The sequence below is a fragment of the Mustela nigripes genome, chromosome 9, assembly GCF_022355385.1.
Source record: "Mustela nigripes isolate SB6536 chromosome 9, MUSNIG.SB6536, whole genome shotgun sequence".
NCBI lineage: Eukaryota > Metazoa > Chordata > Mammalia > Carnivora > Mustelidae > Mustela > Mustela nigripes.
In genome coordinates this window covers 24,456,286-24,474,314 of record NC_081565.1, presented here as the reverse complement: position 1 = coordinate 24,474,314, position 18,029 = coordinate 24,456,286, and positions in this window count along the sequence as shown.

The window sequence follows — 18,029 nt, the reverse complement described above, 5'->3', positions numbered from 1 at the left end:
GGGTTTTATGAAAAGCTACAAAGCTGCTTGAAAACGGCCCCCAGCCAGTGTCGGCTGGTCTGTAGGGAGTAGCGATGAGAAGCTGGAGCAGCTCAGGTGACACCGGATCCCAGGGACTTGGCGTTTGTGTGGCCCTTGCGGGGTCCAGGCAGCAGGTGCTGTGGATCCCTCTGCCACTGCCCCGAGGCGGGAACCCAGCTCAGTGACTTTGCTTCTCAGAGCCCCACAGCCTTGTCTGTGAGGGGAGATCATGACCCCGGTCTCAGGAGGGTGGCCAGGAAGTCCTCAGGGCAGGGAGGGGCCTCCAGCAAGTAAGAGTCAGAAAATGGCTGCCGTCGGCCATTGTCCTCGAGGTGGAGGAGAGAAGGGATGAAGAAACAGAAATCAAAGCTTTGCTCTTGGGAGGCATGAAGTGGGGGAGTTTGAATGAACGGGAGGGAAATCCTATCAGAAGCAGATTGCTATGGAAGCAAAATACCAGGCTATCCAACTGAGGCTTTCGGGATAAAAATCTGACACCAAAATTCTTTCCGTGTGCTACTAATAGCACTGCTGAGTGGAACAAATGGAAGGCATTTACCTTTCACCAGCTCTCCCCTGTGCTGCCTTTTGATGGGGCAGTCAGTTCAGGTGTCAGGACGGGCTGCAGGCAGCCGGGCTGGGGGTGTCCAATTTGTAGTCCCGTCCTGGCCTGTGGCTTCCCTAGTGCAGGCTCACCTCACCAGGCCTTCCTGCTCCTCCTCGGGTCCCTTTCTAAGTGGAAAGGCACCTGGCGATGGCCCGTCTGAGTGGAGAGATGCTGCCGTCCACCTCTCAGCTCTTCCTTGTCGTGCTGGGTTTTTGTGCGCTATCAAAATTAAAAAGGAGATCAAAATGTCACTCTGGGGTCATGTGCCCTCATTCTTTTTTGCTGGCCTGGTAGGAGCTCCAAAAGTCCACTAAAGCCATGAGTGTAGGTCAGGCAAGAATCTGATGTCAAGAAAAGACAGCGTGGAACATCGTGTCTCAGAGCAGATTGCCTCTCCTGCAGAGCTCTGAGCAGTCCCAGAAAATTGTCTCAGCTGGCCAGGATCGCAAAATGAGAATCAGGCGGTTTTCTCTCTTCCTCTCAAAGCCGGGTCCCGTGGCTGTGCTGCTTGCTCCTGGCACCCCAGAGTCACACTCATCTCCCTGTTCCCTTGTAATTTCTGGTTCTGTGTTTGGGTCGGCTCACATCCCACCCACCCCTCACCCCCCGCCAACATACACCATGAGCTCCTCGAGGGACCTTGACTCGCTCGGATATCCACAGGTTCACATGGCATCTGGTACCAGTCGGTGCTCTGCATACATTCCTGGGATGAATGACTTGAAATGAATGCTGCATTCTGGTTTACAGCTTTTTATCCCAGCACTTCGGGTCCTCAGTAACCTTTGAAAAGACCCCATTAAGCTCTTTCTAGAGGACCATAAAAACTTGTCTCATAAAAGGTTGAGCTTTTGGCTTAGTCTGCTTGCGAAGACACAGCATACGGAGCAGGCCTGGAAAGCCCTCAGAAGTCTGATCTCTGTGTGTCACCTGACAAGCACATGGACACCCAGAGAGGGCAGGTGTGCATTTGTGCAGGGAGGTGGCAGGTTCAGCATGGAAACTTCAATAGCCTGTCCCGTTGACAAGGGCTGCCCGCACCCTGGGAAGCAGTGTGGCATAGTGCTCCAGAGGGCCAACTCTAGGAATCAGGCTGCTGAATTCAAATCTTGACTTTGCCTCTTGTCAGCTGAGCGATCTTGGGCAAGTCATTAAACCTGCCTGAGCCTCAGCTTTCTTGTCTGCCAAATGGGCAATGGCCCTTGTCCCTACCTCTTAAAACACCCTGAAGAATTAAATGAGTTAATATCTCTAAAGCACTTAGCAGTTTTAGAAGCAGTACCTGACATATAAGAAGCCCTATTAGATGTTTATTAAAATTACTATTATGTTCTATAATAATCCCAATCCCATAGCCACTTCTGGGCCTTGTTCTGTGCCAGGAGCAGCATGTGGATGGGAGATTCCAGATGAACAAGTCATGGCTTTGGCTCCCAAGCTGCTTGCAAAATCCTTTAATGGGGACATCGTGAAGGAACAATGGACCTGACCCAGCCTGGGGCTTGCAGAGGAGAAGGCCAAGGGCAGACATCAAAGCTGTAGTTTTCCATAATATACAGATGGGAAGTGAAGGTACCACTGTTGCCGCCTGTGACAGAGCACATTTTTTAAGGATGGAAGTAGTATCACGTTCCATTCCTTTGCTTTTCTGGAACCTCACCACTTTCCCATCAAGATGTGGACTCTAATTCCCCTCTCCTTGAGTCTGGGCAGGCCCTCCAACTTGCTTAGAAAGAACAGAACGCTGCAGAAGTGACAGAGTAACTTCTGATGCCAGGTCATGAACTGTCAGGGCTGGAGAGTGAGATGGGCTTCCCTCTGGGAAGTTGGGACATCTGCCTTGGGAGTCCTTAGGTGACATTTGAGAGGCATGTGGCTGCCATGCTGTGGGGAAGCCCAGGCCACAAGGACCGGACACGTGCAGGCTCTCTGGCGGAAACCACCAACGGAGGACCTTGCCGACAGCCAGACACGTGAGTGACAATTCTTCCAGATGATTCCAGTTCCTCGCTGCTGAATCACCCCCGGTCTTTGAGTTTTCCCATTTGAGTCCTCAGGCACTTGGGAATAGCATAAAGCCTGTTTCCTTTTCAAATCCCCGACCCACAAAATGTGTGAGTGTGCTAACATGGCTGTTATAAGCCCCTGCGTGTTGGAGCGATTTGTTATGTGGCAACAATAAGCAGAGGTCTGCCCTCAGACCTTCTGCTAGACTCATCTTTTAAGACTCCCAGCAACAGACAGTTCTTTCTCCAGAGATCTTAGAGGAAGAAAGCATGCTTACAGCACAGTTAATAAGATTTGTTTCTTCCCGAGTCTAGAGAATTCCCCGTGATCAAAGATGCTACAGCTGGAAAAGTTTCTAGAGCTGTCATACTTGCCGGCATCTGGCTGTGACAGCTCCCGAGGGAGTCATCGCCAGCACCACCAGCACTGCCAGTGGAGAGGGCCTGGGATCGGACCTTCCTCCCCTTAGCTCTTCCGAGTGGGTGCGGATTGCCATGGTCTGGGCAGATGGAAATATGAGCTTAACATGGGGGCACTGGAAGGATGGACTTCCCCCTGAAGGAAGAGAGGAACTCTTCATTTCGCTAGCAAGGTGGTTCCCACATTTTCTCCATCAACTGGTATTCATCTTACTGTCTGCTGTTTGCCCCGAACTCTGTTTCATGGCTATGATTTTGATCAGTCCTCATGATCAGGGTGGGAAATAGTTCGTCAGCCTCATCACAGAACTCTAGAAACTGAGTCTGGGGACCAACCCAGGATGACATATACCTAGGCAACGGTGAGGACTCAAACACACCCATGTCTTCTGGTTCCACAGGGAGGTCTCTTGTTACTGTGTTCCAAAAACAATCCCGGCTCTGGAGGAAAAAAAAATAAAAAATGATGTCTGTTTGTTTCACAGTCATCAGGCAAGTGCTCACGAAAGGTGTGATGGTTTTTTCTGGGTTGCTTTTGGGGCCATTCCCACGTGCTGGAGTTCGGCACTGCATCTGCACCAGGAAGTCTGTTTTCTGCTCTGAGTGGTGGCTTTGTGTAGTTCTTCCCGAGAATGAGATGAGATCAGTGATTATTTGATGTATCGGCCACTATTTGTGGTGCAAATACTTCACAGCTGTCTCCGAGCCACCAAACTGACATCGCTGACCATGCGTTTGAGAAGGGAGGTGCGTATTCTGCTCTTGTGGGCTGGTAGCAGCCAACTCCAGCAATGGCGGAACCCAGTACAATTACAGGGTTTTTGTAATGCTTTGTTTTTCCCAAAACGATCAAATGCCCTCCATTTAGAATTTTCAAATTATCAAAGACAGCGAGTAAAAACAGTGCCGCCACTCCCCAGGTCAGAAGGGCAGGCCTGTTTCTAAGCATGACTTCTACAAAGCGGTACCAGTCTAGAGTGGTGGCCAGTCATCAGCCCCAGGGAAACCCTTGCATCTTTCAGCAGTAACCCAACCCCAGTGACACAGACACCAGATACCGAGGCCTCGGGGTGGCCTGATCATCCTGCTTGCATTGGGGTTAGGCTGGAGGACAGTAGCGCAAGGCTGGGTGGTTGCAGGAGATGAACCCTGGAAAAGATCCCACAACCTTCAACCTTGCTGTGTAAGTCATTCATGGCAGGCCCGAAACTCCAGTGGTTCCCTCGATGCCCAGCCTTCTGGAACTACAAATAAAACCTTGAAGGGAACAAGGGGTCCTTGGAGTGTGACTCCCTTAAGAGGTGAGAATGGGCAGCCTTTCTTCTCTTATTGCCGGTCTCCCCAGCGCCTCCGTCTCTCTCTCCCCTAGAAGTGTGGTAGCAGCGTTCTCTTTCTACTCCTGTGGAAGGGAGATGGGGAGAGGGGGGTGGGAGGGACCTCAAGGGGGAGCTCTCGTTGGGGTGGAAATAGACATTGGAGGGGTATTGGTGCAGCCTGAGCAGGTGAGGCCCCCAGCGTAAGGGCGGACAGCCGGTGGACATTCACCCACACTCTAGGAGCCATCCGTTGGCATGGAGCAGGCAGGGGCAGCTAGGATGAATACAGGGTCTCTGATCAGGCTCCTACCTTTCTCCTTCCCAATCTCCACCTGCTTCCACAGACAAAGCAGACTTCCCGCAATCGCTTCAACACAGGGAAATTCCCACTTTACCTAAATTTACCATCCCTCCCTCTGCCCTGCCCTCGTAACTCCTGCTTCTGTTTGAGACCCAGCTGGGTTTCACCTCCCAGAAGACCCTTTCCAGCCACACGTCTCACCTCAGCATACATACCCCACCCCTGCACCACAGTGGGGTCCGTGAGGGAAATGCAGACCCTGATCCTGGCCATGGCCATGAAGGCCTTCACCAGCTCTACCCCCATTTCCTCATCTGCAAACGAGGGGCTGGTAAGCACTTCACTTATTCCAGAGGCCTGGGGAAGTCTTTGCCACCAGCGCGTCCTGCTGCAGTGCCCAGCAACCACCACTGCCTCGCCATTCTGTTCTAAACAGAAATGCCTCAGGTCAAAGCAATTTATTTGCGGGCACTTACAATGCAGTCTTGCCTACAGTGGCTCCAATTCAATGCTGACATTTTCCATAGAGCTGGCCTAATGGAGAAAAATGACTTTATTCCCTAAGCAAGACAGACATCGGTAGGGGTTGGTGTGGATAAGGGGGAAGCTTTTGTTTACATGTCACACTACTCTAATTCTGAGGAATTTAAGCATCCTTTTGGCTTTGCTTTCCATTTCTACCCATCCCGTTAATAAAGATTAATGAAAGGACTAAAATCTATTGAGAGAAACAAATCAAAATGACAATTTTCAGTCCTTTTGCTTAGAAACACAGCATGCCCAATTTGGGCATCTCATAAAATTCCATCCAGTTAAAACTGTGGTTATTAGGCAATTAATACTTAGTTTTGGTTCTGCTTACTCTCTGGAAAGGCTGTTTTCCAAAAACATAAATGTGACAGGAAATTTCTTCACTCCATTTATCCCTAAGTTTAAATATTATTTCATAACTGCATGGGCTTTTCCCTTCTTGTGCAGGCAGGCTATGGTTGGCCGCCTTAGCTGGGGTATGGGTATGACAATGTGTTTATTCCTAAAGTAATGGAGGGGAGCAAATGAGACCATATTTCCAGCCTCCAAAACTCAAAAGTAAGGAGGCAACACGGCCACTGGCAGTCCTGGACAGGCTGTCAGCTCTAGAAGCCTGTGTCCTTTTGATCTCTGGAGAGAATGGGGTGATAGGGCTGTGGAGTGCAACTAGGTCCTGGGTACGGACCCCATTAGCACATTTGAAGAATCTGAGAAATGCTTACACAAGACCCAGGTTTCTCCACATTCTTATTTCCCCTTGCCTTTCACAACTCATTCTCACACATGCCCCTTTACCCTCAGCTAAAGGAGTGATATTTCTGTCAGGCCAGTTCCTCAACCTCAAAATTCGAGGAATTTGCAAATAGTCATCTCATGTGGCCCCTGTCTCAGTGTCTCCTTGTGAACTCTTCCATCCCACACAAAGGTCCCAGCAGATCTTTGGGTCCTTTTGTGCACTGGAAAATTCTAAGTGCCATTGTAGTCCTATTTATACTTATCATCAAATGTAAATGTTTCTCTGAAAAAAGGATTCCTCATATGTAAGAGATGGCTTCTTAAGAGATTTAAGACGTCAGAGGCCAGGTGGTGGATTTTCAGTAGAGGCTTCTAGATTTATTTCTTTTCAGTCTCAGCCTGATGCAGTCCTGGCTGATTGATCTGTTGAGGAGAAATTCATGCGTGTCTACATCTTTTCCCAGGGTATGGAGCTGTCTTGGTCTTATCCTACCACTTCTGTTGCCAAATGAAGTGTAGTTCCTCATGTGTTTCTTACCTGCACTAGAAAACCAGCACCATAGAAGGAACTCTGACCAAGTAAACCTTTCCTTTAGAAGATCGTGACGACAAAGTTATTGCAGAGAGGGCAGATCTCATTATTCAACTCATCAAAGAGGCAGAAGATTTGAAATGCCAATCTATTTGTGTATTTCAGCAACTACTTTAATCTGAATAGTATTGGGAATTCACTTTAATGAGAATAAGTATTTACTGATCAATTGCTTTCTACTAGGCATTAAAATAGGAGAGCATAGAGTTGCTTAGAGGTCCACACCGCCAGTAGAAATACAAAATCTTATGTCTGAATAGTGCTTTACAGATCATTCTGCTAATATGCCCATCATTTTTAAGTTCTCTCAGTCTTCCAGTGAGGTAGGCAAGTCTGTGCTTGTTTGTAGAAGCCAAAACACAAGGAGAAGCTGTGTCTTGCCTAAGGATACACAAATAGTTTGCTACCCAATCCAAGCTAACTCACCTTGGTTCTTGCTTCTCAGGATTTCCCTAAGGCCATGGGTTGTGTTCCTAGGAAGCAAGGTCCCAGATGACAAATGTTGAATTGAAATGGAGGAGGATGAGATCCAAGGGATCTCAGCACGAAACAGTTCAAAAAGTGCAAGGGCAGACAATGGTCAGGGAAGGGAATGTAATGCATCAAGTACAACAACACCATTGGGCATGGCTTGGGCAAGTCCACTCTTTCCTTTTTTTTAAAGATTTTATTTATTTATTTGACACAGAGAGAGATCACAAGCAGGCAGAGAGGCAGGCAGAGAGAGGGCGGGGGGGAAGCAGGCTCCCCCACTGAGCAGAGAGCCCGATGTGGGGCTCCATCCCAGGACCCTGGGATCATGACCACTGCCAAAGGCAGAGGCTTAACCCACTGAGCCACCCAGGTGCCCCAGGCAAGTTCACTTTTTTTTTTTTTTTTTAAGATTTTATTTATTTATTTGACAGAGAGATAGAGAGCACAAGCAAGCAGAGAAGCAGGCAGAGGGAAAGAGAGAAGCAGGCTCTCCGCTAAGCAGGGAGCCCGATGTAGGGCTTGATTCCAGGACCCTGGAATCATGACCTGAGCCAAAAACAGCCACCTAACCAACTGAGCTACCCAGGTGCCCCAGCAAGTTCACTCTTGACAGACTTGTCCAAGGGTGGTCTTCTATATGGACCCCAGCCTTTGTATTATGTATGCACTAGATATTCTTAGGGCATCCAATGTCTTTCCAGAAATCAAGAGCCTTGGACTTCTCAGAAAGTCACCTGGGATACTGGAGGGTCAAGGGGTATTATAACCACGGAGGCTTCCAGCCAGGGAACGTGGTTGCCAAGGAAATCCAAAGATTTACCATGGCTTTTTGTTTCCCTGACCAACCTTCACAGACACTGTGGTCATAATCTGACTGCTGAACACTTTAGAATCCGGTGTCAAGAGTCACGGCAGACCTGTGAGAATCTCTCCCTATACCTGAAACTCATGGAACATTGTATGTCACCTATCCTTGAATAAATAAAAATAAATAAAATTAGTGAATTAAAAAAAAAAAGAATTCATCCCTAAGATCTCAAGAAGAGTACCAGTAACAGATTGCAAGAGAATGGATTGTGGAGTAGAGCAAAAATAGAGCTAATGGGGCACCCGGGTGGCTTAGTCGATTAATCAGCTGCCTTGGGCTCGGGTCATGATCTGGGAGCCCGGGGATCAGGCCCCACATTGAGCTCCCTGCTCAGCAGGGATTCCGCATCTTCCTCTGCCCCTCCCTCTGCTCATACTGTCTCACACACTCTCTCTCAAATAAGTAAATAAAATCTTTAAAAAATATATAGCACTAACAGATAGTCCACCCAGCTTTCTATGCATTCTTCTTTCATTGACATGAGAGCACACAGCTGTTCGAACCAGTGCTGGTCTAGGGCCCTACAGCGTCCGATGTGTTTACACACCTGCTAGTGTGTGCAACGACATCTTGCTAATAACAATTGTTATTTTCTCTGTTTGAGACTCTGAGAAGTTGGCACTGGGCCCAAGGGTGTGAGTTTTCTGAATCCAAAGCTGGTACATGCTGCTCACACTGGTGGTCATCCCATGGCATGGGATGCAGCTTGAGAGAATCCTCCAGTGCAAATTTGGGATGCTTTGGTAGAGAAGGCAGAGCCGGAGGGACACCATCCTAATCTTGGTTTAATTGTGGCAGTTTTAGTTTTGATTTATTTTATACACTGGATTTCATATACAATTTCATTTGACTCAGGTTCTGGACATTTAAGAAGTGCTAAAATTCGTGATTCCTTACCTTTTGACCCAACATTTCCAAGTGAATAGGCCCAAGGATTTCTCATGTATAGCTTCTCTGGGTGAATACAAATGGGGTGATTCTGTTCTCCCCAAGTTGCAGAATTTGCTATTTCCAGGCAAATTTTGGATGTTTAGATGCAGTTAGTGAATTCATGAATGGATACATTGATGAATCACGAAAAGGCAGGATATAGATTATTATTTGTATCCACTTGATCCATGAGTGCTTGGCGTTTTGGATCAACTCTTGTGGATATCCCGATGGTAATATGAGCCTCTGTCGTTTGTGGCAAACCATCCTGGGGCAGGGAGACTGGGTGTAGGTCCTGGTTGTACCACAGAATCTTTGTGTGACCTTGGGCAAGTCACTTCTTCTCTCTGACCTGTTTCCTTATCTATAAAATGAGGATGTTGGGCCAGATCAGCTTCTAGGCCTGACACTGTGGGAAAGGTTGAGGGAGGCATGGAGACTGTTGTAATCTTCTAAAATATAGTACCCATACTTGCCAGCTGGAGGCCTGGTGGTAGGGTTGCCAGATTTACTGTGTAAAAATATAGACCATCCAGTTAAATTTGAATTTCAGATATACAACAAATATTTTCTTAGTATATGTGTATTCCATATTCTGGACATGGTTATATTAAAAATTCAGATTTATCTGAATTTCCTACATTTTTGGCAACCCTACCTTGAAAGTCTATTGTACTTTCTATCCCTTTAGTAAAGGATTGAAAACAAAAACAAAAACAAATGAACAAACAAAAAACTTGTTAATTTTGGGTCTTTTTATCTTGGTAAAATCTTCCTTTGTGACCTTTCAATTTGTGACATCATAGCACCCAAAATGGTAAATGCAAAAGTTAAAAAAAAGTATTTCCAGTTTTTCTTTTAATTTAACATTTATTTACTTATTTGGACTTAAGAAATAATTCTATGTCTGTATATCACATTTTGTGATTGCCTTGAGAATTTTTTTTTCTGTTATCTAGTGATCTAACAAATGATTCTTGACTTGAACAAGCCTATCTTCTCCTTGTCTCAAACATGTTCTTTTGGCCAAAATCCACACTGCCATTACAAGGAATTCTGCTGGCTGGTTGAGTTTCCTTCAGACCTTATTATTTGTGTTTTAATTCCCCTGCTGACACACACACACACACACACACACACAAACACATACACACAATTGCCGTGCACTTTTTGCCTTTTGGCCAGTGATTGCATGTGCCTGGTGGTTTGGCGATTGTGAAATAGCCCTGAAATATCAGTGAGGACAGTGTTCCCCCTGCACTGTGGTCCAACTCCCCACAGGAACCTCAGGTTTCTCTCTGCCTCCTTGGGCAGGAGGAAGCGCCAACTCGGGGTGGCCCTGGGCTAGGGAAGCAGAAGCCGGCAAGACAGAGCTCCTTGCTCTGTGCATGTGCTCCTGCCATTTTTCTAGGTGTCCTTAGCAAACATTATTAGTCCCACTGGGAAATTGCATGCATTCTTGATAGAACTGAGGGTACAGCTAGGCCCTCCCAAGCTCATAGATGGGAAGTCAGGGAGGAGCTAGCTGAGTCCTGGCTGGAGGTTGACGCCTCCACCTCGATCGTCTATGTGCTGGACATCTTTGCACAGCGGAGATGATGTGTGAAAGGAGGCACTGTGTCTGAGAATCTGGAGACTTGTATTTTGTTCTTGGGTTTCCTTGGGACTTACATTTTCTTCTTGACTCACTGGCAGACTCAGGTCTGGGTGTCAGGGTCTGTATGGTCCCGAGTGTTGGTTGAGCTGATCTCTGAACGGCATTCCAGTCCTGCCTTTTTGTGATTCATTCATGTATCCATTCATTAAGTCATTAACTGTGCATATAGACACAGGCCTGGAAATAGCAAATTCTGCAGCTTGGGGAGAACAGAGGCAGACTTTTCCCATTTGTATTCACCCAGAGAAACTATACATGAGAAATAAGGCAAGTATCAAAACACATGAGCATAACCAACTTTCTTTTTATTCTTTCCATGCAGAAAATACTTAAATGTACTAAGCACTGGGCTCTACTTAGGGGATAGAGATGAAGCTGGCAGGATCCCAGGATGGGCCAGATCGCCTGGGATACCAACAGTCCCCAGAAGCTGTAACTTTTGTAGTGGTGGAGGGAAGGGCAGAGCCCTGAGGAAGAACCAAGGAAGAAGTGGTTCATTTACCTCTTCTTATTTCTCTTATGGAAGTGATATGTGGTGGCTCAGACCATTGGGGCAGCAAATAGAGGAAGTGTACGCTATCAAAAATAGAGGAACGAGGAGGAAATAAAAGCTCTAATCTAACAGAAGCACAAGAGGGCCTGACAAGGACCAGGGATGAGTCACTTTCCTTGGCGCTTCTGAAGCTGGGCTATTTTTCTGACGTAGAACTGGGCTCAGGAAATGGACCCTGCCTCCTCAGTCCAGAAGGGCCACTTGCTAGATGTCAAAGGCAAAGCCCTGGGTGCTTCTGTATCCCTCAGGGAGGGATATTCGGGGCTTCCCATGGGAGGAGGGGGAGACTGCTCTCAGAGGTTTTGTGTTCCTCTTCAGGCCACCTGGTTTGGCTCCTGCCACTGATGGGACAGGCTGGGCCCATGAATGCCTTCTGTTCCCAGACTCCCCACTGGGTGTGAGAATGCCCATCACAAAGGGTACCTCTCACATCCATGGAGAGGAAAGGCTGAGTTGGAAACTAAAGTGCCATAGAGCCATTGGACACGGGGCAATTGTGGGTGCAGTGTCTGTAATCACCCCTCATTTCCATTCCACAGAGCTCTCCAGTTCCATGACCTCCAACTCTACCCCCAAGCCCAAACTCTTCTCTGGCCTGAGAGCTCAGAGCATAATCCAACCACCCATCCATCCATCCATCCATCCATCCATCCATCCATCCATCCACCAATCTATTTACCAATCCACCCACCTACTCATCTACCCACCTACCCATCCACCCATCCATCCACCCACCTACCATCCACCCATCCTCCCATCCATCCATCCATCTGTCCCTCATATATTACACACAGTCCCTGGCACATTTTCAGTAAATATTCAGCAGTGTGTCAGTTATATCTCAGTTAAAAAAAAGAAAAAAGGCAAGATGAAGTCCTACCAAATGAGTGTGACCTCTAACACATGACTGGTCTATTTATAGGAGAAGGAAGAGAGAGACTGAACATAGGCACAGAGAAATGGAGACATACAGAAAGGGGAGAAGACAAAGGCCCTGATGTCACAGGCATAGACTGGAGTGCCACAGTTTCAGGCCAAAGAAGGCCAAGCATTGCCTGCAGCCACCAAGCTAGGAAGAGGCAGGAAGTGTTCTTCCCTAGAGCTTTCAGGGGGTCCTGGCCAAATAAAACAACAAACAAATACCTAAATAATCCATGCAGACTGGATGCTGAATGAACTTAATAAATAAATGACAAAATCATAAAACAGAAAATGATCCCAGTCAGATGCAGTCGGGGGCTCCTCGTTTGGCATTTGAGTTGGAGTCTTCGAATCTCTGGGCTCCAAGGCTCCCTTCCCCTGGCATAGAAGCCAGAAAGTCAGCCCACTAGGAAGGAGCTCATGTTCGGAGCGATGGATATGCCAAGTCATAAGGGCTGTGTAGGAGATAAACTAGCATCTAGGTCTGAGTAATATGAGCCTGGAGAGGCTGATAGAGGACAAATCAGAAGGGCATGCACTTATGTTTGCACCTGATCTTATCAGTGAAGGGTAACTACACAGATTATGGTGCAAGAACTTTCTTTCCATCAGAGCTCAAGAATCTCCTAGAAGTTTTGTAAGTCTTATCTAGAACATTTTGAATGGCCTCTCATATTTATTCAAGTCATGCACAAACAGTTCTGGATTTCTGATGAACATCTCTTTGCTTTCCAGACCTGGGTATGGCCCCCACTCTTTAGCCTCTGTTGAGGGTAGGCCATCGTGTGATTGCCCTGCATTGTGGCCTCCAAAGTCGCCAAAGCTAAGGGTTACAGAAACCAGCCACTGTAGCCATAAATCTTAGGTGAATCCCATACTCATTTTATGTAAATGTTGCTGAAGCCAGAGCGTTAGGAGGGATTAAAGAGCACAACAGAACTCAATCGCTCTCTTCCTCCCATGGAGTCAGAGAGCGCCTTTGAAAACCTTCCTTGAGGCCATTACTTAAGTCAATCATCAGATCTCCCCTCCAAGGCAATTCCAGCAAGAAGTGACTATGATTGGGGGCAACATGGTGACCCTTAAATTGTTACCATGAAATTTAATTTTTATTGCCCTACTTCCTACCTATCTCATATGAATGGGAGAATCAGGAGAATTACAGGAATAAGGCTCACAGACATCTGGGTTTCTTGGAGATCGGCAGGTTAGATTTGAAATTTGATGGGCTTAGTCACTGGTGAACTATGTCCCCGAAAAGTGTGCTGAAGTCTGTACTCCTAGTACTTTACAGAATGTGACCTCATTTGGAAATAGGGTCATTGTGGAGGCAATTAGTCAAGTTAAGATAGAGTCATACTGGATTAGGGTGGACCCTTAATCCAATATGGCTGCTGTCCTTACAAGAAGATGATGTAAAGACACAGAGAATGTGAATGTGATGACAAAGGATCAGGGTGAGAAAAATGCTAGTCAAGGCACACCAAGGATTAGCAGGCCACCATTAGAAGCTGGGAAGAGGCAAGGAAAGGTTCTTCCTAGTGTCCGGAGGGTCCTGATTCTGTTGACACCCAGATTTTAGCTATTGAGTCTTCAGAACTGTCAGAGAAGAAGTTTCCATTGGTAAAGCCACCCAGTTTATGCCACTGCATCCAGGTACCCCTAGGTAACTAATGCAGACATAGACTGCTGACAGAGACTCAGACTCTTCCCGTCCTATCTGCCTGCCCCAGGAGCAATGCTCTTGCCTATGTGAGAGGGGGGACTGCATCTGGGCTGGGAAGGCCAGTGGCCTTCTCAAAAGGGGCATTCTGAAGTCCCAGCTAGCATGTCACTTGGTGTCCCCGTGGATGCTCAAGAATGCCTTGTTTGAACCTGATTAAGTTATGGTGAAAACTTCATTAGATCAGGATGGAGGGGAATTCAAAATACGGAAAATATTCATTGCGCTCCTCCTTCATAAAACTTTCATTTGAAATGGCCCCTGCCAGCAGTCATCCATTTGTAATCATGGGTATGTGCTTGGCACCTCAGGCCCTTGGTCCTGCCCCCAGAGCTGCTGTTACATCATGTGATGATGCTGGCCTGATAGTTCCTCCAGGCCTTATACCACAGTCATTTCACCAGTTCACTCCTGTTGGTCGTTACTTTGAATGATATTTTCTTCTTTCCTATTTATTTAGATAACATTGCAAAGAACTTCTTTGTGTTTATAATGTCCTAGTTTCATGGGGAAGTAATTCACTGACATCACTATATCAGCTGAAGGTGTACAGTACAGTGGTTTGTTGTACAGGTGTCTTGTGGCGATCGCAGTAGGTGCAGCTGACCATCCCCTTCTCCTACAGAAACAATGAAAAGAACTGTGTTTCTGAAATCTGATTCTTTTGGATTATCTCCGGAAAATTTCTAAGATCCATGTACTAGCTCAAAGGGTACAGATGGCGTTAAGGACTTTGTTACCTATTATTATACTGTTTTCTAAAAGAACAGCATCAAATGCAGTGCAGTCAGAAAATAGGTACCAAAGGGTGCTTTGTTACATTTTTACTTTGTCTTGTGCTAACTGGTATTTTCCGGATACTGTCCTGAGTCCTAATTGTACCGGCTACCCATGCATAATAGATACTATCCTTAACTGTCTCAGCCATAGTTGTAGAAATAGCTTTCTATTTATGTTTTCTAAAAGTTAATTAATTAATTATTATTCTTTATTTGAAGTGTACTTGACACTTCAAGTGTAGTTGACACTATTATTCTTTATTGGAAGTGTAGTTGACATAATAGTATATTATATATGCTATTATATTAATAGCATATATTAATAATATTATATTATATATGCTATTATATTAGCATAATATTATTTTAGTTGCAGGTGTACAACATAGTGATTCAGCACTTCACCCCATTATGAAATGCTCACCATGATCCATGCAGTTCAGTTAGTCCAATTGTATTGGCTATATTCCCGCTACTGTACTTTTCATCCTTGTCTTGTTTATAACCTGAAGTTTGTGGCTCTTCCTCCCTTTCCTCCCTTTCCCTCATTCCTTCCCCTCCCCCCTCCTTTCTGGCAACTGCTAATTCATTCTCCATATTTATTAGTCTGTTTCTCTCTTTTCTGTTGTTGCTGTTTGTTTTTAGATTCCACATGTAAGAGAGATCGTATATTTTTCTTTTTCTGACTTATTTCACTTAGTACTTAAGTACTAAGTACACTTAGTACTTAGTACAGTGCCCTTTCAATCTGTCCATGTTGCTACAAATGGCAAGATTTCATTCTTTTTTATGGCTGAGTAATAGTCCACTGTATGTACACACATCACACCTTCTTTATCCTATTGATGGGCACCAACGTTGCTTCCTTCCATATTGTAAATTAGCTGCAGTAAACATAGGGGTGTGTCTATCTTTTCAAATCATGTGTTTGTTTTGTTTGAGCAAATACCCAGATGTAGAATGAGTGGATTGTATGGTACTTCTATGTTCAGTTCTTCAAGGCGTCTCCGGGCTGTTTTCTGGAGCGGCTGCTCATATTTACCTTCCCCCCGGACAGCGCACAGGGTTCCCTTTTCCCCATATCCTCGGCAGCACTTATACTTTCTTCTCTTTTTGATACTAGCCATTATGACAGGTATGAAGTGATATTGTGGTTTGGATTTGCATTTCCCTGCTGATGAGTAATATGGGGCAGCTTTTTGTGGGTCTTTTGGCCATCTCGATTACTCAGTCAGACAATGGGCAAAGGACCTGAATAGACATTTCTCCAAAGAAGACATTCCAGTAGGGTTTATTTTATTGCAGAGTTACATTTCATTGATGAGTTGTTGTAGAATTGAAATTTTCTCTTTTTGGGGGGGGGGGCAGATGTTATACTATTATCTGCTATTTATCAAATAATCAAATCCCAAATTATGGTAAAATACTATTTTTGTTAGTTCTATGTCTCATTTTAATAGCTTGCTTTTTTATACACTTGGTGTTTATGCTTTTGTATCATGTAAGGTATAATTTAAATCATCTATACATTGTGATCTGATTAAATAAGTTTTGATGATTAGGTTTAATGGTTACTTGATTATGTACCAAATAATCTTACGTACTTTTTCCTGTTATAAAAATTCATGTTTTTTACTTTTTGAGTATTTTAATTTTTTGTTATCTCTGCTTTGTGATTTGGTTTAACTCCTAATAGGCCTGCTTTTTCTGTTATTGCTTCTTTTTCCAGCATTTTCTTTTATGTGTTCTCATGCAGTTTTATTTTCTATGAGCTTTAGATTTATTGCTGAGTTCTAAAAGAAGACCATTTGATATTTGGGTTAGTGTGTGCACTTAAGATACATATCCATTATTGGGTAGGTCAGGATGGGCTGAACTTGACTCATTTCTGATTAAGTAGGGTAGCTGGGTGGAAAGAGCTGGTTTTCCAGTTGGATCGTCCCTGAGTATGAGTCTCGTCCTGCCACCGGCTAGTTTGTCCTGGTTACTAACTACCCTGAGCCTCATCCCCCTCTTGCCCACACAGAGATAGTAAGGCCTAGCTCAGAAGAGCGTCATCCTAATTCAGCGAGAGAAGGGATGTGAAACACTCAGCACAGTACCTGCCACAGTATGGGCTCTTTGCTTTCGTTTCCTTTTTATTCTCCCCAAGTCACAATTTCTAGCTTCATTTGACCTTCTCCAATTCGATTGCTGCCCTTTTATCCTGTACCCCATGCCTTTGTGCAGCTCTTGTAGTGCTGTGGATGGTTCTTTTCAGGTTCTTTTGGATTTTCCAGGTAGGCACGGGGCTGCCCTTTGGCTTCTAGCTTCTGAAAGCCCTAGCCGCGTCCCTAAAGAGATGCCAGAATGCTTCAGTTCCATGAGCCATGTCAAGGTGGCCTCTGCCAACAGTCAGGAGCTCCTTTTGCTTTGCTCCCTCAAGGACTTCATTTCCGGGTCTCCACTCTGACACTCTCACCCAAAGGAACTAAGTTCTTCCATAGGAAGATTCCAGATCTGAATTCCCCCTCTGCATCTCTCACTCCATGCTCAGCCAGAACTCAAGCATTTCAGACTGGGAGTCTCCCTTTGCCCTCCTGTAGACTTTCCATCTTTGGGAATGCGCGGTTGGTTCCAGGCCAACAGACCCTGGGAGCAGAGAAACCATGAGGTGGCACCTGGGACCTGAGCACTCATTCTGGCTGTGCTGCTACCTGACTGTTGCTTTGTCACTCACGTACACCTCCCTCTCTCTTTCCCAGGTAGGACTGGAGGTCGCTTTCTACTCTAGGAAACATGCAGAAATAAGTTCCAAGCAGAGGAGAAAGGGAGGGGGGAAGTCAGGGCTGGAGGGAAACAAGGAGTTGGGAAACCACAAGGGCAAATCCCTGCGTACTTGTATTTGGCCAAATTTAACATCAAGTTTCCTAGTCATCAAAAGAAACAGAAGTCTCTGGACGAGTCATTTCATCTCTGCATCTCAGCTTCATTGCTGGCCAAATGGCAATAAAACACCTACACTGCAGGACTGTTTTGAGGACGAAAGAGAATTAGGATGGGAGACCCATAGGTAAAATGTGTAACATACAGTGCAGACTCTGCAAATGTTAGCTGTTGCTCTTCTGATTATTTTTTTCCTAGGGTTTCCCCTTGGAAGTCAGAGACCAACCAACTTCAGCGCCACAGTTGCTTGCTTCCGGTGACTCAGCTCCAGAGTTCTATTATCCCTTTTCTGACATGGCAGAGGCTGGGAAATGATCTCTAGCTGACCCCATAACTGATCTGGCAGGGACACGGAGGAAGCTCTCTTCTTGCGGCAGGTGTGATAGACAGCAGCTACAAGTCATCATGTTCCTTTGTGCAAGATCTTTACTCTAACCTATTCCCCAACGTGCGGCGGCCTCACGAGCACGGGCTGCTAGAGCTCCCGGGAGCCACCATCGCTCACCAGGCACCCTCTCTTCTTAGGGTAGTGGGTGGGGTTGAATTTCCCAGCATTACCCAGTTAGACTTCGATGCTCTCATTTCTAGTTCTTTCTCTTAAAGGACCCATTCATGAGAAGGGCCGACATGGAAGACAAGTAAAGAAAAAAATAAGGCCCCTTTATTTATA